General features: G+C 31.1%; 1 non-coding gene across 1 annotated transcript; it reads right to left on the bottom strand.

Annotated features, from left to right (window-relative positions):
- Positions 1-17,416: 17,416 nt before the first annotated feature.
- On the bottom strand, positions 17,417-17,523 carry LOC147941054 (small nucleolar RNA R71). Its single transcript, XR_015563006.1, has one exon. It is a non-coding gene; the product is annotated as a small nucleolar RNA R71 (small nucleolar RNA).
- Positions 17,524-20,688: the final 3,165 nt, after the last annotated feature.

The raw sequence follows: 20,688 nt of genomic DNA, 5'->3' as shown, positions 1-20,688 counted from the left end.
CAGATTAACTAATTTACATCCCGAGGATTTAGCTTAAGTTTTTAGTTTAAGAATTTAATTGTTGACATGTGTGAACACATGATCTGATACAACGGTCAGAGTCTGTGTTTGTGTATGTGCCATGTGAAGGTGTTGGAATGGTCTCTCGTCTCTTAACTTATTAAATGTCTTCGACGATTCGGAAACTTCATTTTCAAGTTTGTTCTCTACATCGATATAACTGCACATCCCAATCCATAACCATAAAATAAATTTCCATATAACCTTTTTTTTTGTCAAGCCCATATAACCAATATACAGTAAAACCTCTATAAATTAATAATATTGGAACCAAGACGTTTTATTAATTTATAGTGATATTAATTTATCTATAAATTAATAATTATTATTTTATAGTGTAAATTAATAATTATTAATTTATAGATATATTTTTAATTGTTTATTTTTTTAAATTATGAATTGGAACAATTATAGCAACATAAGATTAAACTTTCGGATGTTATAAATTTTATGGTTTAGGAATTGAACTTGTAATATTTATAATGCATTATTGACAATAAATTACAAATACTATAAACAAATTGACTTATACACATGACATACATAAATTCAAGTTTATGAATAATAATAATATCAATTCTCATATTTTAATAATCTGTCTAATTATCAAATTGTAAATGATGCATATCTAAAAATTAAAACTTTAAAATTTAATTATTTGTATGACATGTTATAAAATATTTTAGAGATATTATTATAGTTTGAAAATACAACATTACAATTGTTCTATAGAAATGAGTTTTAGGAGAAACATGCACTATTATATCAGTATATATATATATATATATATATAAATTTACATGATTATTAATTTATGATATTATTGGGACCATATTTTACATTGAGATTTTAAAAAAATTATTATCTTATTATTTTATCGAATATTGTTAATTTTTACACTGGCCCGACTTGGGACCAGCAAAATTTATTAATTTATAGTGATTATTAATTTATAGAGTATTAATTTATAGAAGTTTTACTGTAACTTATTTAATCTCAACTACTAAACTTGTAATATTCTAAATCGGTCTATCATTTTAATCGTAATAGGCAAGTTAAAAGACAACAAATATTGTTTAGTCTTCTTTGTTGTTTGTCACTTTGTCTACACTGTCACAGTAAAACGTTAACAAATTCGCCAGGGACTTAGTTTTCACAAATTTATAACAAAATTACAATGTTGGTATTATATTACTTAGAGTTAAGAGAAATATCTTTTTAGAAAAAGTGCAATCATTCAAAGTCTCAAAAAGATCTTAATTTTTAAAGAAAAAAAATTTGAGAAAATTTAAAATATACAGATATAAATTTTGGTTCGATAAAATAATATTGCATCAAAGTTGTTACTAATAAAAGTTTTTGCACAAGACTTGCAAATAGTTTGAAAGATCATACATATGAGATTATCTAACCCTATAGTATGATTCGTTTATATAATATAAGACTAAATTGGAAGGGCCTGAAAATAATGATGATCTAAACTTTCATAAAGATAGCTAGGCATGCGACTATAACTTAGGGTACTGGTTGTAAACTTGTAATTAGACCCCAAATATCATCATCACTGATTTCATTCATCCACTATCATTATTTTATTAATTAAATATCTTATTATATAAAGTTGGGTTTTCAAATTAGTCATTAACATGATCATGATACGTATCAAGTACACTGATGAGACGTTGACACGTGTAAAAAAATTATTATTTTTCAAAACAGCTAATTAAGAAAATAACATTAAATCTAAATAAAATTGCTTGATCGAGTAATTGAGAATCGATTTCAAATTTGGGAAATTAGAACGGTATACCACTTTAAAATTGATTTTAAAACGGATTTATGTGGTTTTTTTATCGGATTAGGTTCTTAAACCGTTTAAACGAGGTATATGAAAAAATATATGAGAACTTTTGATTCGGATAAAAATAAGTTGAGAATTTATGATTCGAGAATATATGAGACGAGTTCATAGCTTTAAGTTGTTTTGGTACAATTGGATACTTCTGAAGAGTAAATAGGTCGTTGATCATTAACGTGATTATGACATATGTCATGTTTTGATTGTATATAAAGTTTCTATTTTGTATATCTGAATTATCTAAGACTTATATATACCATCCTGATTATAATTTTCAAATTTTTTTTATTATATTATATTAACTTTCTTTCAATTTCTCAACTTTTATTGGGTTAGTCATAAAATTATTGTAATAGAGTAGATAATTTTCACCAGTTGTTCATCCAAAATATCTTTGGAGTAAAAAAACTTCATGGTTAAAGAAATTATGTCACAAAACAATTGTAGTAATTATAAGAACTATAATTATGCCAAAATGAAAGTAAAGCAACATAAAATTTGTTTAATTTGTTTAAACGACATTTTATAAGTGGTAATAAAAAGCATACTTTAACAATAAAATAATTTTGGGTGTAAGAACATATTTTTAATGGTAAAATATAGAGTAAAATTGTACGTGGTTACTTATTAGATGTTGCTTTGATGAATTTGTTGCATGTAAAATATTTTGTGAATAAGTTGTAAAACATTTTTGAAATTTGAAAATAATAAAATTTGTAATGATGAGTATTTGGCAAAAGTTTTAGTGGGATATAATTTAGCTTTAGATTATTGTAACAATTGTTATAATATATTAAAAATGTATTAATATAAATAAATGTATGAAGGTAGATACAAAATATTTTCTAACTTAAATTATTTATATATTTACTTTAGGAAATACTTTTTTTATATATATTTATACTCAAATCTTCAAAAAATTGTTTAAGGTTTATGATTTATTTTCTTCAACAATTTTTAAATCCACACATACACAGACCCTTATCTAGTTATTAATAAAATAAGTATATAAAAAAATTGTTTCTTTTGGGCTTTGAATACCAAGCCGGGGAAGAATAATCATTCGAGATGTAAAAGTTCAGGTGAGGTGTAATCATCTTTCTTTGGTTATCGTATCGAAGGTGTTAATTTATCTTTGGATGATGACTCCGATGATATTGTTTGGTTAATGTTTAATTTGCTTTATGCTTAAAGCTTAAGCATGTTAACAAATATCAGAGTGGAATAGTTGTTTTTATTCCTCATATAATAACGTTTAAAAAGTGGATTTGAACTCGAATAGTGGAACAAGGACAACAACAACAATTATAAGAAATATCTATCTATACTACACTTTAATGATGACTACGGATGGAAGAGATATGCTAGGACTTAGGCTTCAATTATAAGACAAACTAAAGTGAGATTTCTAGATATGATTAGATATCAGTTTATTTTTAGTGGAAGAATATTGAGAAATCTATAAAGATCATATAGTTCTTCCGTCTCAATTGACTGAAATACATATAGGGGTGATGGTACTTTTCTTAAAAGTAATTTAAAAATTAGAAGACACGCGCAATAAAGGTTTAAACTTTGAACCATAGAAACGAGGTGAAAACATAAATACAATTTGTATTTAATGTTCAGAAATGTAGTCTATCTTTTTTTTCTATCTAAGTAATAACTAACGAGTATTACATAACCAATTAAATAACCATAACCGGTTAAACAACCATCACTGATTCAAAATCCTAAATTTCAGCCACGCTAAGTGAATGTGAAAATGTAATGGAGATATCATGCAATAGTTAACATGCAAGCTCTTTAATTTACACATATATTCAAATAATGTTTTAATGATCACAGTTATTGTCAAACGATGTACAGCAACACAGTTAAGTATGGACCCATTTTGCTACATTTTCGAAGTTATTGGTCCATCTATAATCAAGAACTAGGTACGGACCCGTACGTACGTGCGTGATTGTTTTAAAAAACTATGTTTACTATAATTTTGGTTTCATCCAGTTAGTGATTTTTGAAATAATAAAGATTTCAGCATAAATTAAGATTCACAAAATAACATACATGAATCTAATGTTTACGAAATTAATGATTAATCAGAATTGTATAAAACTTGTAAACTATGAAACGGATAAAAACCACCAAAAAGATAAAAACTTCTCGAAACGAATGACCTAAATCCTTAAGCGGGTCAAACCCATCCCGGTAGTCTTACTCCATAAAGGGTATACTATTTGTTACTCCAAAATATTTTAAAATACTAACAAAAAAAAATTTGTAGTTATTTTAGATTTTGTTAATTTCGGTTTGACATATATATTTAAGGAAAAAATCGTTATTTAAATTATATTTAAAATCTATTCAGTTTTGTATGTTAGGTAATATCAAATCGAAAATTATGCTAATGAATATATAACTAAATTTAACATGTCTACATTTATAAGTTTTTGAATTTAATTGTCCAATTTTGATGGTAACAAATTTACCTTTAATATATTTGAATTTGGATAGTTTGATTTAAATAGTTTGAGTGATTTTAGGGATTAAATATCTTTATAGGTAGTATCATTTTATTTATACTCAATATCATTTTACATTGTGGAAAAAAGGTTAGTAGGGGACGTTTTCAGTTTACTTTACAAAATGATTTGTAACAATTATAAGGAATATTTAAAGATACTATCTAAATAATAGGAAACAAACGACTTAATTATAGGAAATTCTCCTTAAATATCGTCTTTACTTTTGAATATTTTTTAGTTATGTGATTATTATTGTTTATTTGATCATCAGAAAACTTTGAACTTGATAATCATCATATTTGATAATTTGATCATCATCATATTTTTTACCAATTAAACTGTGGAATTGATCATCATAAAACTTTGAATACTTACCGAGTAAAGGTTCCCAATTGATAGAGAATATTATTTTTCTTTTTTTTGCTGCCACTGTTTTTTCTTTACATTATAAACGAACTTAGGAGGATATTCATCATAAATTATATTTGTAAAAGATTGATATTGACTATTACGATCGAACCATAATGAAAAAAGACTCACGTAAAGCTTAGTGAAAGAAGGCATGTGAAAATTGAATATGAAGTTTGTTTGTTTTTTCTCGTGAGTGTTAGGAAAAATTTATTTATAGGTGAAGATATGTATGTGTAGGGTTTTCGTTTATGCACTTTTTTTGTGCAAATAAATATAATGGCACAAAAATGTAATTAATTAGAAAAATTTAGGGGATTTTGCAAAAATGTGCAATGAGCTTGTAATACTGGTACATCAGTTTTTTTTGGTGAGAATGCTTCTCTTTTAATATATAGAGAATATAAGGGATATGCAAAATATTCACATGACAGAATCCATTCCTCTAATAAATATAGAACAGAAGATTCGGATATCCTAAGGAAACATCCTTATGATAATAAAGTAACATAATCTTATTTTTAGATAAAACTAACCCTGGTTCATGATGATCACAATTTGTATATTAAAAACTCCAAAAATATATATATATGTTAAATACGGTTGTCCTTCGTGGATACATCCCTACGTCCCTACCTAATATTTTCATCATTCACTGATTTTGTAAAAATACTTTTTTTTTTTTTTTTGTGAAACAAATAATAATAGCTAAAGTTAAAATTCAGATTTGCATATATACGGAGACCTAATCACGTTGACGTTTGTACGGCGACCAACACGCAACAAAAAATTAAAGATTTTGGATAGCAAATTATGTCTTTTGGTTCTTCATCCACCCAACATCTCAAATTATAATAATCTTTTTTAACTTTCGTTAAACACAAACAAAACCAGCTAATTCTTCCAGAGCATCTTGGACTTGTTGGTGAAAAATCTTGAGATGATTAAATACTATATAGAGAAATAAATTTAAAACAGATTAACTAATTTACATCCCGAGGATTTAGCTTAAGTTTTTAGTTTAAGAATTTAATTGTTGACATGTGTGAACACATGATCTGATACAACGGTCAGAGTCTGTGTTTGTGTATGTGCCATGTGAAGGTGTTGGAATGGTCTCTCGTCTCTTAACTTATTAAATGTCTTCGACGATTCGGAAACTTCATTTTCAAGTTTGTTCTCTACATCGATATAACTGCACATCCCAATCCATAACCATAAAATAAATTTCCATATAACCTTTTTTTTTGTCAAGCCCATATAACCAATATACAGTAAAACCTCTATAAATTAATAATATTGGAACCAAGACGTTTTATTAATTTATAGTGATATTAATTTATCTATAAATTAATAATTATTATTTTATAGTGTAAATTAATAATTATTAATTTATAGATATATTTTTAATTGTTTATTTTTTTAAATTATGAATTGGAACAATTATAGCAACATAAGATTAAACTTTCGGATGTTATAAATTTTATGGTTTAGGAATTGAACTTGTAATATTTATAATGCATTATTGACAATAAATTACAAATACTATAAACAAATTGACTTATACACATGACATACATAAATTCAAGTTTATGAATAATAATAATATCAATTCTCATATTTTAATAATCTGTCTAATTATCAAATTGTAAATGATGCATATCTAAAAATTAAAACTTTAAAATTTAATTATTTGTATGACATGTTATAAAATATTTTAGAGATATTATTATAGTTTGAAAATACAACATTACAATTGTTCTATAGAAATGAGTTTTAGGAGAAACATGCACTATTATATCAGTATATATATATATATATATATAAATTTACATGATTATTAATTTATGATATTATTGGGACCATATTTTACATTGAGATTTTAAAAAAATTATTATCTTATTATTTTATCGAATATTGTTAATTTTTACACTGGCCCGACTTGGGACCAGCAAAATTTATTAATTTATAGTGATTATTAATTTATAGAGTATTAATTTATAGAAGTTTTACTGTAACTTATTTAATCTCAACTACTAAACTTGTAATATTCTAAATCGGTCTATCATTTTAATCGTAATAGGCAAGTTAAAAGACAACAAATATTGTTTAGTCTTCTTTGTTGTTTGTCACTTTGTCTACACTGTCACAGTAAAACGTTAACAAATTCGCCAGGGACTTAGTTTTCACAAATTTATAACAAAATTACAATGTTGGTATTATATTACTTAGAGTTAAGAGAAATATCTTTTTAGAAAAAGTGCAATCATTCAAAGTCTCAAAAAGATCTTAATTTTTAAAGAAAAAAAATTTGAGAAAATTTAAAATATACAGATATAAATTTTGGTTCGATAAAATAATATTGCATCAAAGTTGTTACTAATAAAAGTTTTTGCACAAGACTTGCAAATAGTTTGAAAGATCATACATATGAGATTATCTAACCCTATAGTATGATTCGTTTATATAATATAAGACTAAATTGGAAGGGCCTGAAAATAATGATGATCTAAACTTTCATAAAGATAGCTAGGCATGCGACTATAACTTAGGGTACTGGTTGTAAACTTGTAATTAGACCCCAAATATCATCATCACTGATTTCATTCATCCACTATCATTATTTTATTAATTAAATATCTTATTATATAAAGTTGGGTTTTCAAATTAGTCATTAACATGATCATGATACGTATCAAGTACACTGATGAGACGTTGACACGTGTAAAAAAATTATTATTTTTCAAAACAGCTAATTAAGAAAATAACATTAAATCTAAATAAAATTGCTTGATCGAGTAATTGAGAATCGATTTCAAATTTGGGAAATTAGAACGGTATACCACTTTAAAATTGATTTTAAAACGGATTTATGTGGTTTTTTTATCGGATTAGGTTCTTAAACCGTTTAAACGAGGTATATGAAAAAATATATGAGAACTTTTGATTCGGATAAAAATAAGTTGAGAATTTATGATTCGAGAATATATGAGACGAGTTCATAGCTTTAAGTTGTTTTGGTACAATTGGATACTTCTGAAGAGTAAATAGGTCGTTGATCATTAACGTGATTATGACATATGTCATGTTTTGATTGTATATAAAGTTTCTATTTTGTATATCTGAATTATCTAAGACTTATATATACCATCCTGATTATAATTTTCAAATTTTTTTTATTATATTATATTAACTTTCTTTCAATTTCTCAACTTTTATTGGGTTAGTCATAAAATTATTGTAATAGAGTAGATAATTTTCACCAGTTGTTCATCCAAAATATCTTTGGAGTAAAAAAACTTCATGGTTAAAGAAATTATGTCACAAAACAATTGTAGTAATTATAAGAACTATAATTATGCCAAAATGAAAGTAAAGCAACATAAAATTTGTTTAATTTGTTTAAACGACATTTTATAAGTGGTAATAAAAAGCATACTTTAACAATAAAATAATTTTGGGTGTAAGAACATATTTTTAATGGTAAAATATAGAGTAAAATTGTACGTGGTTACTTATTAGATGTTGCTTTGATGAATTTGTTGCATGTAAAATATTTTGTGAATAAGTTGTAAAACATTTTTGAAATTTGAAAATAATAAAATTTGTAATGATGAGTATTTGGCAAAAGTTTTAGTGGGATATAATTTAGCTTTAGATTATTGTAACAATTGTTATAATATATTAAAAATGTATTAATATAAATAAATGTATGAAGGTAGATACAAAATATTTTCTAACTTAAATTATTTATATATTTACTTTAGGAAATACTTTTTTTATATATATTTATACTCAAATCTTCAAAAAATTGTTTAAGGTTTATGATTTATTTTCTTCAACAATTTTTAAATCCACACATACACAGACCCTTATCTAGTTATTAATAAAATAAGTATATAAAAAAATTGTTTCTTTTGGGCTTTGAATACCAAGCCGGGGAAGAATAATCATTCGAGATGTAAAAGTTCAGGTGAGGTGTAATCATCTTTCTTTGGTTATCGTATCGAAGGTGTTAATTTATCTTTGGATGATGACTCCGATGATATTGTTTGGTTAATGTTTAATTTGCTTTATGCTTAAAGCTTAAGCATGTTAACAAATATCAGAGTGGAATAGTTGTTTTTATTCCTCATATAATAACGTTTAAAAAGTGGATTTGAACTCGAATAGTGGAACAAGGACAACAACAACAAAAACCAAATTATATGTTAGTGAATAGAAAGGAAAAAAAAAAATATTTTTCGATTCAAAATTACCATTCAGCTACATGTTAGTCATATGATGATATATACAAAGTTGGAACACTAAGCCCATCCACTCTAGATTAAACCATTCTGTCTTTAGATTGTTATAGTTCATCAATCACAAATTTTAGTCCGCATGATAGATAATAAAATCTAATTATAAAAATAAGTAAACAATTTTAGCCAATCGATTATCATTTCAGAAAATCGAATGATGTAGTCTCTGAACGGATAAACTCATAGTAATTGCAGTCACCAAAAAAGACTATGGTTATGCTATTAATAAGTTGATTTTTTTTTCTTTCAATTTATATTTATTGATTAAGAATTGAATAAGTCATTGTCCAAATGTTCCGTTATCCATGAAGGTGGATTACAACAAGCAGAATAATACATCCCTTTGTTTCATAAAAGAAGTAAAGGTATTCTTTTAAAGGGAGAAAGTAAAATTGTCCTATTGTGTTAAGTAAATTTTCGTATAGATAAGGAACCACTTATTAAGTGGACTATGAGGTGTTTAGGAGTGTCCAAAGTTAGGTTTAGAATGTCGTTTTGTAGCTTTGCGTTCCACTAAACATCCAACGCTCTAATATAAACATCCTTTAATCACTCGATTTTGGATTCCTCTACCAAACCATGGAACATTGAACCAAAGGATCTTTATTCTCTCCCTTCTCTATAGATAAAATATTAACTAACATTATCACATATTTACCTCCCACCTTATTTTAATTAAAGAAAAATATCCAAATATTGAATATATTATGATACAAAGATGATGTTAAAGAGTCTTTATCCCTGTTTTAAAAATCCCCGTCTATCACCGATTACGCCCCGCAAAATTGCTAGGCTCACTTTTTCTGCTTCGATTAATTACTAATCTCCGCCTAGCATTGGTTATCTAATTATGTCCGTCTAATTTGATTATAACATGTCTAATCCGATTACTTTTCGCTTAATTTTGTATATACCGATTATTTTTTAAGCCAAATATAAATCAAATATATATACTTTTGTTATTTAGACATTTAAATTAAGAGTTTATGATGTTTTACAATAACTAATATACAAAATTTTAATGAAAATTATTAAATTTTCTTTTAAAATTATGTTTTTATGTGCTTACCTATAACTTTAAAGACGATACTATAGTTTTATATTTTGTTTGATATTTGCTTTTAACATAAACAGAATTATTTATATATTTAATACTATATATTTGTATTTTATTATAAATTTAATAAAATAACCCTAAAACTAGTCCTCGATTAATCTTCGTTTAATTTCCGATTTTCTTGCTAGACGCTAGGTCCACACCGACCGCCCTACTAGCGTCTAGCGATTTCTAAAAGAGGAATCCTTACACGTTTAGGTTCTAATTGGTAATTAATGGTGATAGTGATAGTAACAGGAAACAATATGATCGGTGGGGGTAAAAATAATACATGTAGTAGAATCTATATAAATGATAAAGGCAAATACAATACAAGTATCCAATTAATGGCTGACAAAAGCGATGGAAGCAGTGAGATAGATTTAAAATCCATATAAATCTTATAGCTTAGCATTACGTTCAAAAAAGTTCGTATGTACGAAAGACTAGTTCCCCTATATATCGTCAATTTTTTTTTTTTTTGACATCATCAATTCTAATTTCTTTCTCCAGAAATTATCACATACTTTTTATATAATTACAAAACATTTGTGTGAAATGTCAAATCGTTTTCCGACAAAGAGAATCGGTACCAGAACACTACATCAGCAGCAATCACCAACTATTGAGGATCCTACAGAGTACGTCAACTTTTTCCTAAATGGTTTTAGTATTATATTTTATACAAGTTCCAATCATACGAGAATATTATTGCACAATAGTTTCCTTCAAAGTACTACTGTAAAGATTTTTTTTTCCTTCAAATTTTGTGGAAATGACATTTTATTATATGGTCAAATAGATACTTGGTTATATTATGTCGGTTAGGTTTCGTTTCCTTAACCACGAGAATCAAATTATTTTTTTTTGTTTTATAGTTGTTATTTAACTAGATATTATCGTTATCAAATTCAATTTTCTGGTCTATCAACATGTTTAGAGATATATAATTAATCCAAAAAAGTTAAGACAAGAAATTTTTAGTTTTTAGTAATTTTGATCGCTAATCGATAAAATCTGTGGCTTAACATATATTGACTGAACCAACGACTACAAAACATTCATGATTTGATCAATGTCATTTGTCTCTGGTGTATCAATGACGCTAGTCGCTATTGTGACAACAACAAAAACAAAAGAAAAGGAACGAGGCAAAATTAGTTTCATTGAATTAGGGATGCACAAACCACGAGGTATATCAATTTTAATTTTAGATAACAAAAATCTGTATTATATGTTTATATCTTTAAATCAACTATCAAAAGGATTTTACTGTTACAAAAAAACTATCATGCAAAACTATAATTAGTAGTATTTTCGTTATTTAAATTGGTATTTAACCAAAAAAAAGTATTTTCTGTTGATGAAAAATGTATGTCGGGGAAATCGTCACTGTTGCGCATTGAAGCCAATATGTATTCCATTTATTTAGTAAAAGCTGACAATAATATTATTTAGTATTTCTTAACATTGCAAGAATTTACGGAGAGAAAATATTAAAAACTTCTTTTCTCTCCCAGATACGATAATCGAGGAACTTTCACAGCAATTTTCTTTCTTCGACGTCGGTAAAGAAATACTTTACCGGTGTCAAGACAAAACCCAAATCTCTACTCCCTGTCTCCGTTCTTGTATTCTAGTTTTTCTTTTCGTCTTTTTAAGCTTTTGTTCCCTTTTTATCTTTCTTTAACCCTCTCCACCGACATTCATCCAATAGCCGACCTACAATCCAAAGAGGACAGCTGCTGGTTGGAGTCTTCCAACTCTTTACCGCTTCAAAACTCTTTCTTGGAGATGCTATATGAAGCCCCAATATTTGTCAGATCTGGTTTTCTGATCCACCAAGAGGAGCTCTTAAACCAGGTAATTTCGATGGCAGGAGAAGATCCCCGACCATCAGATGCGCCTTGCATGATGGAGACGTCGACGACGCACGATGGCTTCCTCTTTTTGGTATCGTTTTCCTGTACCGGAGATTTCAAGCTCCCAGGGTTCCTTTCAAAAGCCTCAAGTCCCTATTAAAACCCCCAACCACTTTCCCTCCCTTCACCAGAGATGTTCGAGCCCCTGAATCAGACATCCGCTCAACCAGGCCGCTGCGTGAACCCTACTTTGCCCCCGATTGCGAACCTAGGTTTCCGCTATTGGGCCCAACTTTCCTCGGCCCATTAAGGTTCTTGAGCCCGATACCAAAATGTGTCTTATTCGATCTTCCTCTGCTATTATCCAGGTTTGAGCAGAATTCAAATCTCTTCCACTCTAGTCAATATGTGTGTAGATTTATGGAACCATTTGTTCGAAGACTGCATTTGGAAAGTAAACCACCATTGTTGCTAGCTTGTTTAGGGATTGTTGTAGAAAACCTGATTTTAGATCGAATTATTGATTCTGCTCTTGAAGTTAGAAATATGAATGAACTCGGCATTATGATCCAGACCATATGGCGCTATGATTACCGATGTATCTTCAGGTCCCTTTCTTCATCATCCCGTATGCTTTTAGCAACCTTTAAACTGCAATGTATCGACTTATTGAAGTATCCTCCTAAAAACCTGAAGTCCAGTGGCATTATGACCCCATCTCCATGGAGTGGGAGTTACCACTACAACTATCAGAGTTCTACACCGAAGCATAACATCTTCAGAACCATCACCACCACTCGGGCTACAACCCACCGAATCCCTGCCAAGGCAATGCTTCTGCTTCTGCCCATCTCCTCGGAGGGCATTTTGGCCCTGATTCACGTCTCAACGTCACAAAGTCGTATGACCGTGACTACATTGTCAGCTATCGGATTCTTCGATGTTGATCAGTCTTGCAACCATGATCTCACATGTCTCAGCTTGCTTCTTAGCGACAGCTTCACATCTCTCTTGGATTATTGCTTGATGTTTCTTATCTTTTTGTTTATGACTTTGGGGAAAGTCTACCTTTGTAACCTTCTTAACCTCTTGAACTATAGAATTTCAATTCCTTTCCTTTGTATTGTTTCTATTTGAATGAATGAAAACCTACCTTTGTCCAAAAAAAAAAAAATATATATATTATTTAGTACTTCTTCTGTCTCACATAGATTGATGTTTTAAAGAATAATTTTTGTCTCTAAAAGATTGATTTTCTAGATTAATAAACTAAAATGATATTTTTATTTTATATTTTATTCCAAATAGCATAATATTTAGTGGGTTATGTTTTTCTTTTCTACCATAAAATAATTATAAATTAGTTTAAAAATAAAAAGCTTAACTTTTTCTCATTATGTGAGAAACTATTAAAACATCAATCTATCTGAGAGAGAATTATCGTTATACATCATGCAAGCAAAACTATAATTATTAAAGTTAAGTAATCAACGACATATGTAAAAGTTTCCACGGAGTATCTCTCGTCAGAAGATTACATGTACCTTTGTTCTGTTTGCTTTGTCTGTTAAACGAATTGAAAAATGTCCACCTTCTAAGAAAAATTTTAAAATGCGAAAAATACATATTCATTAGTGCGTCAGATCTCCCTCGTGCAGAAATGCACGTCTATAACATTGCTTTGAGAGACAGGAAAATTATATAAGTTTTGGACGTCGAAAAGCGAAAACGAAGTATTATTATCCATTAATTTGCATGGATAGGAAAAAGATGAATTAAAATCTATTATTTCATGGGTGGTAATCTGGCCTAGGCATTTCATGTCATCATGTGCAATTGAAGAATGATAGATCGTACGTACTAGTCATACAAGTGAAAGTGAAACAGTGCTCGTATCAACACATACACGCCTACATGTATCAATCAATATGTCGAAGATATTAATGTTGGCTGCAACCCTCAGCAAAAGTCCGGCCCAAGTCGAGTTTGACTTGATAAAGGAGAATTAGTCTTGGTTTACTTAGCCCGATCCAACAGCAAACAAGACCTAACCTAACGTTCAACTTCTAGTTTGATCAACAAACACCTAGTTCGAACAGCCTTATTCGCTCTCTTTAGCTCGGCCCTCTTCATTTAGCTAGAACAAGTCACTCGAGTTGTTTAGCTTGACACATATTCATTTCAAAACGCTTAGTTCAGCACGTTTCTCCTGTAATCGCCGAGCCTCGACTACTTAAATAATAAATCTGTGTTCTTCCCTAAAATATATTAAGTATCTTGTTAGATCCCAATCCCATCATCAACAGATGACATCTCTGATTTAAACACTTGAAATTAACATATAATTATGAAAGTGTTCACAAAATTTGACAAGGAAAAGACTAAAAGAAAGGAAAGAAGGCTTCAAAGGAATGAGAGAGAAAAAAAGAGAAAGAAGAGACAGAAGCAGAAGTCACTGGCCTCTGATGTCGCTCAAATTGCTTCAATTTCCTAAGTAAAATACAAATTTGATGTACGCCATTTTCCTAACACTATAACATCATAATCACCCTCACCGGTACACTCTTTAAGCAACATTAATCATATTAATCACGTGATTTTACTGGAAACACAATAATAACCTTCCCTACTTCCTCTGTTTCATTGTAAGTATTATTGTAGGGATTTTTTTTTAATTGTTATATACAGCAAATTAATTAATTTATTGCATATTTTTGTTATTACACTATAAAATTGTTTCCATGGTTAAGTAGCGAATACTTTTACGCATATATAAAATGACGTGTTTGTGAAAAAATAAGAAATTTAAAGTAACAGTATCTATTACTGTGTGAAGATGGTTTGAAATGAAAGTATATATAGGGAATACTCTAAAGTGTGCAAATGCATGGTCTTATTTTCTATTATTTTTTTTTTTGTATTTTAAGGCCCTAAAATGTTAAGTAATAATTCAATTTAAAAATATTAAATATTTAGGCTAAAATATTTTTTTAAAATTCAATATAGCACATAGTCTAATAATGTTTTGAGCCGGATCTGCTTGAAATCTATGTTGTATAGAATCAAAAATGGTACGCGCAAGCGAAACGTAGAAGTTGTTTTAATATATAAAAAAATCTTGAAAACGGATATGCGTTAAAAGCATAAATAAATATACTCATATATATAATATTAAACATCAAATCATTTAAATATTTTTAGTAAATCACATAATTATAGAAGTTTTAGATAACTCAACTAAAAATAATAAAATATAAATGATATATCATGGTTTTAGGTGTTTTTAGCCATGATATAAGTCTTATTTATAGAGTATTTTTGGTATTTTTAGAGTCTTTTGAGTCTTTATAGGATTTAGCATGGATATGTGCATAATGGAGCTAAATATGAGGATTTGGAGTTGATTACAAGCATTGAGGCTGAGCTACGAAGTTGGGAGACAAGTTCAGAGACTTGCATCGGTCGATGCATCATCCATCAGAAGAATTAGAAGTTTTCCCACAAGTTTTGAAGATTTACAAAGCTGCCGCAAAGTTTTCCATATTTGCATCATTAGTCTCTGGACATTTTTAGGAATATTAATAAGATTTTGGGGTCATTGTTTAGACCTAAGCTTTATTTTTCCCTGCAACTTTTGAGAGAAATCCCTGAGAGATTTTTAGAGAGCTTTTGGAGAGAAGATTCAGAACTCCTTTTCTTCTTCTTTAATCTCTTAATGCTATCTATTTTATTCATGATTTGTGTTATTACAATTATGTCTGAGTAGATCTGCTTGTTAGGTTTAGGGTTTCTCATTAGGGATTTCATGGCTTGTTAGATTGATTAATTGTTTGGATTCATTATCTTTCTTGTTCTTCACCATAGGTTGTTCTTAATGCTAGATCTTTGATTAGTCATCTGGATTTAGATCTTAGGATTATTGACTGATATGAGAATATAATTGATTTTCCTGACAAAAACCTTTGGTGAGCAAAATTACTTTTTGCAAAGAGAATTGAATTAGTGATTTTGTGAACTTATCTAAACTTGATTTTATTGCTGGTTTTTAACTTGAATTTTGCAAAGAGATTTGGATTTTCGGGTTTTAAAACTTAGATAATATTTGTAGTGAGAACTGATTTATTTTACAATTGTGTTTAGAGTTCAAGAACGGTGCTTAATCATTGAATCCTGCTTGTTTAATTAATTGATCTGATTTTCCATGATTTCCTGAGAATTTCCCTAGGCCTAGCGTTTAATCTTTCTGAATTTACAACTCTTTTATTTTCTGTTTTGGTATTGCTATTTAAATTACAATTTTGGTTTAGCATAATTAAAAGATTATTAAATCTATTGTGTGATCTAGCGTCCTTGTGGATACAGTCCCTAAGTACTACAATTGATCTCTTAATTTGAGAGAGTAGCTCAGAGTTAAATTTGAGCATATCAAATTTTGGCGTCGTTGCCGTGGACTCTTTTGATTCACCATTAGATTAAAGTCTTTGATTTTGTCTAAATTTTTTCTTTTCTTATTTTACTCACACACTTTTGTTTCTTTCCTCTTGTGTGTTTCAGGTACATGCCTAAGCCTAGCACTAGGAAAAATCCTACTGGTCCAGTTAGGACAACTAGAGCGTGATAACACAAAAGCAGCCAAGTCAGCGAAGATGGCCAATACAATCATATTGAGACCTGATGAGGCTGGAGTTTTGAGAGATCGAGAGGGTCATGTGTACAACGAGCAAGGTCAGAAACTTGATGCTGAAGGACGAGTTATTCAGGAAGAACTCGTCGTGGTTGACGCAGATGCACGTGGCGTCGAGCGACGCAATGATGGCATCGATCGACGCAACCAAGAAGGCATCGACCGACGCAACGTTGGCGTTAATCGATGCAATGCCAGAGCCGATGCGAAGAATGTTCAGAGGCGAGGGGACGACGATGGAGAGCTTGTCAAAACTCTTGCGGACTTCAACAGGACAGATTTATTCTATGAGAACCGCTCCGCAATTGTCCCTCCTCCCTTCCCAAGGAATGATTTTGAGCTGAAGCCTGCCTACTTCGCTCTTGTTGGACAAAGGCCATTCCAGAACTTGCCGCATGAGAAGCCTCTAGACCATATTGAGCATTTTGAGGATATAGTCACAAGCATCAAGGCAAATGGGGTCACAGAGGACTATCTCTATTGCAAGCTCTTCCCCTACTCTCTTGCTGGGGAAGCTTCTCATTGGCTAAGACAAATCAAACTGGGATCTCTGACAACCTGGCATGACATCAAGGTGGCATTCTTGAACTACTTCTATGATGATGCGATGTCTGATGAGCTGAGGATTAAGCTCTCCACCTTTAGCCAAGGACCTGCTGAATCTTACAAAGCTGCTTGGGTGAGGTTCAAAGCATACCAGAGAGACTGTCCGCATCATGGGTTCTTAGAGGTGCAGCTGATTAGTATCTTTTTCAGTGGTATTGACTGGAGGTATCAGATGACTTTGGATGCAGCTAGTGATGGGAACGTCAAGACAAGGTACCCAGATGAAGCAGAACAGTTGATTGAAAGGCTAGCATCAAGCAATAGCACTAAGAATGCAGACCTAGAGCGGAGAAGAGCACATGAAGGCAATGGTTCAAATCAGTTTGCTGCGGTGAATGCTAAGTTGGATACAGTGCACAATCTTCTTGTGGGAAAGAAATCTATCCAGTTTGCTGAAGATGTTGAGACTTTTGAGCCAAAGCCAAAAATTACAGAAGATGTCAACTATGTATATGGAGCTGGGTATCAAAATCAGAGATTTGGTCAGAAGAATTCATTCTCAGGAAATCCAAACAGCAACTTCAGAAAGACCTATGGATCTTCTTCTTACTAACCCCTCCCTCCACCCAATTCAAAGAGCAAGATGGAATAAATGATTGAACAGATTCTGCAAGGTCAACAAAAGTTAACAGTAGACTTCAATGGGAAGATTGATTCTGTTTACACTGAGCTGATTGGGAAATTCGAAGCATTAAACACTCATGTTAAGAAGCTGGAGAATCAAGTGATTCAGACTGCTGGGTCTGTTAAAAGACAAGAGGAACTTCTTTCTAGAAGAACAGAGACGGATCCAAGGCATGCTTGCAATGCAATTCTGGTCATTGAAGGAGAAAACCGTGATACGAAAAAAGTAGAACCAGCATCGATCGGCACCATCACAATGCATTGATCGATGCAGTCACCACCCATAGAGGCAAACTCACTCCAGAACGAGAGCATCGATCGATGCACCACCATTGTCGATCGACACCCCCTGCGAAGAGCTCCGGTTTCTCCTCAAGTTCCACCATCTGATTTAGAGAAAGCTTATAAGTCTAAGGTTCCTTTTCCTAATCCAAGAAGGTCCAAACAGGAGATTGAAGAAGCTAGATGCAAGGCTATGATGGACAAGGTAATGATTGAGATGCCTTTAATTGATGCTGTCAAATTTTCTCCTGGGATTAAGCGGTATGTCAAGAGAATGGTCACCAATGGTTTGAGTCCTGAGGAAGGAGCTTTGCTAACCAAGGATGTCAGCTCAATTCTGTTGAATCAGCCTCCACAGAAGAAGAAGGAAAGGAAGCAGGAAGTGGTTGTATCTGAGAAAGTGAGTGCAGTGATTCAGAGTAGGATTGCAGAGAAGTTACCTGATCTTGGAAGTTTTGTGTTAGATTGCTCTATCTCCACAGGAAGGTTTCCTCACTCTCTTTGTGATCTTGGTTCTAGTATCAATTTGATGCCACATTCTGTTGCTGTGAGACTTGGGATGACAGATTTCAAGCCAACTATGATCTCTTTTATCTTAGCTGATCGATCCAGAAGGATTCCTGAAGGTGTCTTAGAGGATATTCCAATTAAGATTGGAGATTGCATGATTACCACTGATTTTGTGGTGTTGAAGTATGACAAAGAGCCAAATGATCCACTTATCTTAGGATGCTCATTCTTGGCTACAGCCGGTGCCATCATAGATGTGAAAAAGGGACACATAACTCTGAATGTAGAAGATTTGGTTATGAACTTTGAGATGGACAAGCTGAGAAGGGTTCCCACTATTGATGGTCAGACATTTTCTGTGGAAATTGCATCTGATGATGATCTGATCATAGAGATTCATGGATACATTACTGATGGGTATGTCAAAGAGTTGGAGACTGCTGAGAAAGTGAGCAAGCAAGCTGTTAAGCTTGAAGATTGGAGTGGAGATCATCTAATCAGTACTAGAGACCATGATGAAGTTCTGATCCATGACAAGTTGCTGGTGGATGATGTTTTTGTAATGGAAACACGGATTGCTGAGGAAAGTTGCAGAATCGTTGAAGAGACACGAGTTGCAGACTCAGCATCGATCGATGCAGCTGTTGCATCGATCGACACACCTCCACGCGAACGTCCGGACTTGTCCAAAACCAAAGATTCTCAAGTTGATTCCTTAGTTGCAAGTCCTACACCAGCTGTTAAGCTGAAATCTCACCATTCTACAGTCAAGAACCCAGATGTAAGGCCAAGGTATGCATCTTCCTCACCCAAACCTTCTCCTATCATCAATAAGAATTTCAAAGGTACAAAAACTGTTTTGCAGTTAACCAAGCCACGAGATTATCGTAGAGCGCTTGTTTCTTCTGTTGATGATTTTGCAGGACTTAAAAGAAAGCCACCCGTCCCTATGTCCCGCCCTGGTCATGTTCCTCATATACTTGGCAAGTCTCACCTACTGCCTACACACCACCTTGGATGAGGAGGACATTCTCTCAGAAGCATTCAATGCCACGTTCTGATCCACCGGATGCCTGAGGTCCGACACAGTCAAGCTAATGACTGAAACAAGCGCTTAGTGGGAGGCAACCCACTCATAGGTTTTTCTTTTCCATTTAAATTGAGTCATTTTTATTCCTCCTTTGAGTCAATTTGAATTTGTATTGAATTATGAACTTCTATCTATCATGTTGCGTTTAATCTTGTGTTTGAGTGATTCTTAGCAGTGCTAACATCCACGGAATGAGAAAAACACAAATTAATCGCAGCTAACTCAGGAGTAATGTTTGAACTCTCTGCATCTACAGAGTGCATCGACCGACACACCATCAGCATCGGTCGACACAGAACATCCGGATTGGTAACATGATTTTGTTCACAATTTCAATACTTATTAGTTTTTGTTTATTTTTATTTCGCCAATCTCTTACTTGATAACACTGGGGACAATGTTGTTTAAGTATGGGGGAGGCAGTTACTAACTACGTTTTTGTTTTTAAGGGTTTAAAAAAAAAATTGTTTTATTGAGTCAAAATTTTTGTTGGGAACTATGATTTTTCTTTTTAGTGTACTGTCTTGGTTGATTAATGCTGCAGATTAAATCCAGAATCCGACTAATGAAAAATCCAATGGCTGACCAGTGAACCAGAGACATCCAAATTTCCAACAGAATCCACAAAAGCCTGAGGTAATTTCTGCGCTTTTCTTTTTACCTCATCAAGGAGATTGATGTTCATAGAGCTTCACTCCTTGTTCATACTTGACAAGTAAGATTTCAAAAGAAAAAAAAATGCTACTCCTCTCCCTTATTTAAAGTTTGAAATATTT

The sequence above is a fragment of the Camelina sativa genome, chromosome 7 (genome assembly GCF_030686135.1).
Source record: "Camelina sativa cultivar CO46 ecotype springtype chromosome 7, ASM3068613v1".
In the NCBI taxonomy this organism is placed as follows: Eukaryota; Viridiplantae; Streptophyta; class Magnoliopsida; order Brassicales; family Brassicaceae; genus Camelina; species Camelina sativa.
This window is presented reverse-complemented; position numbering and strand designations above follow the sequence as displayed.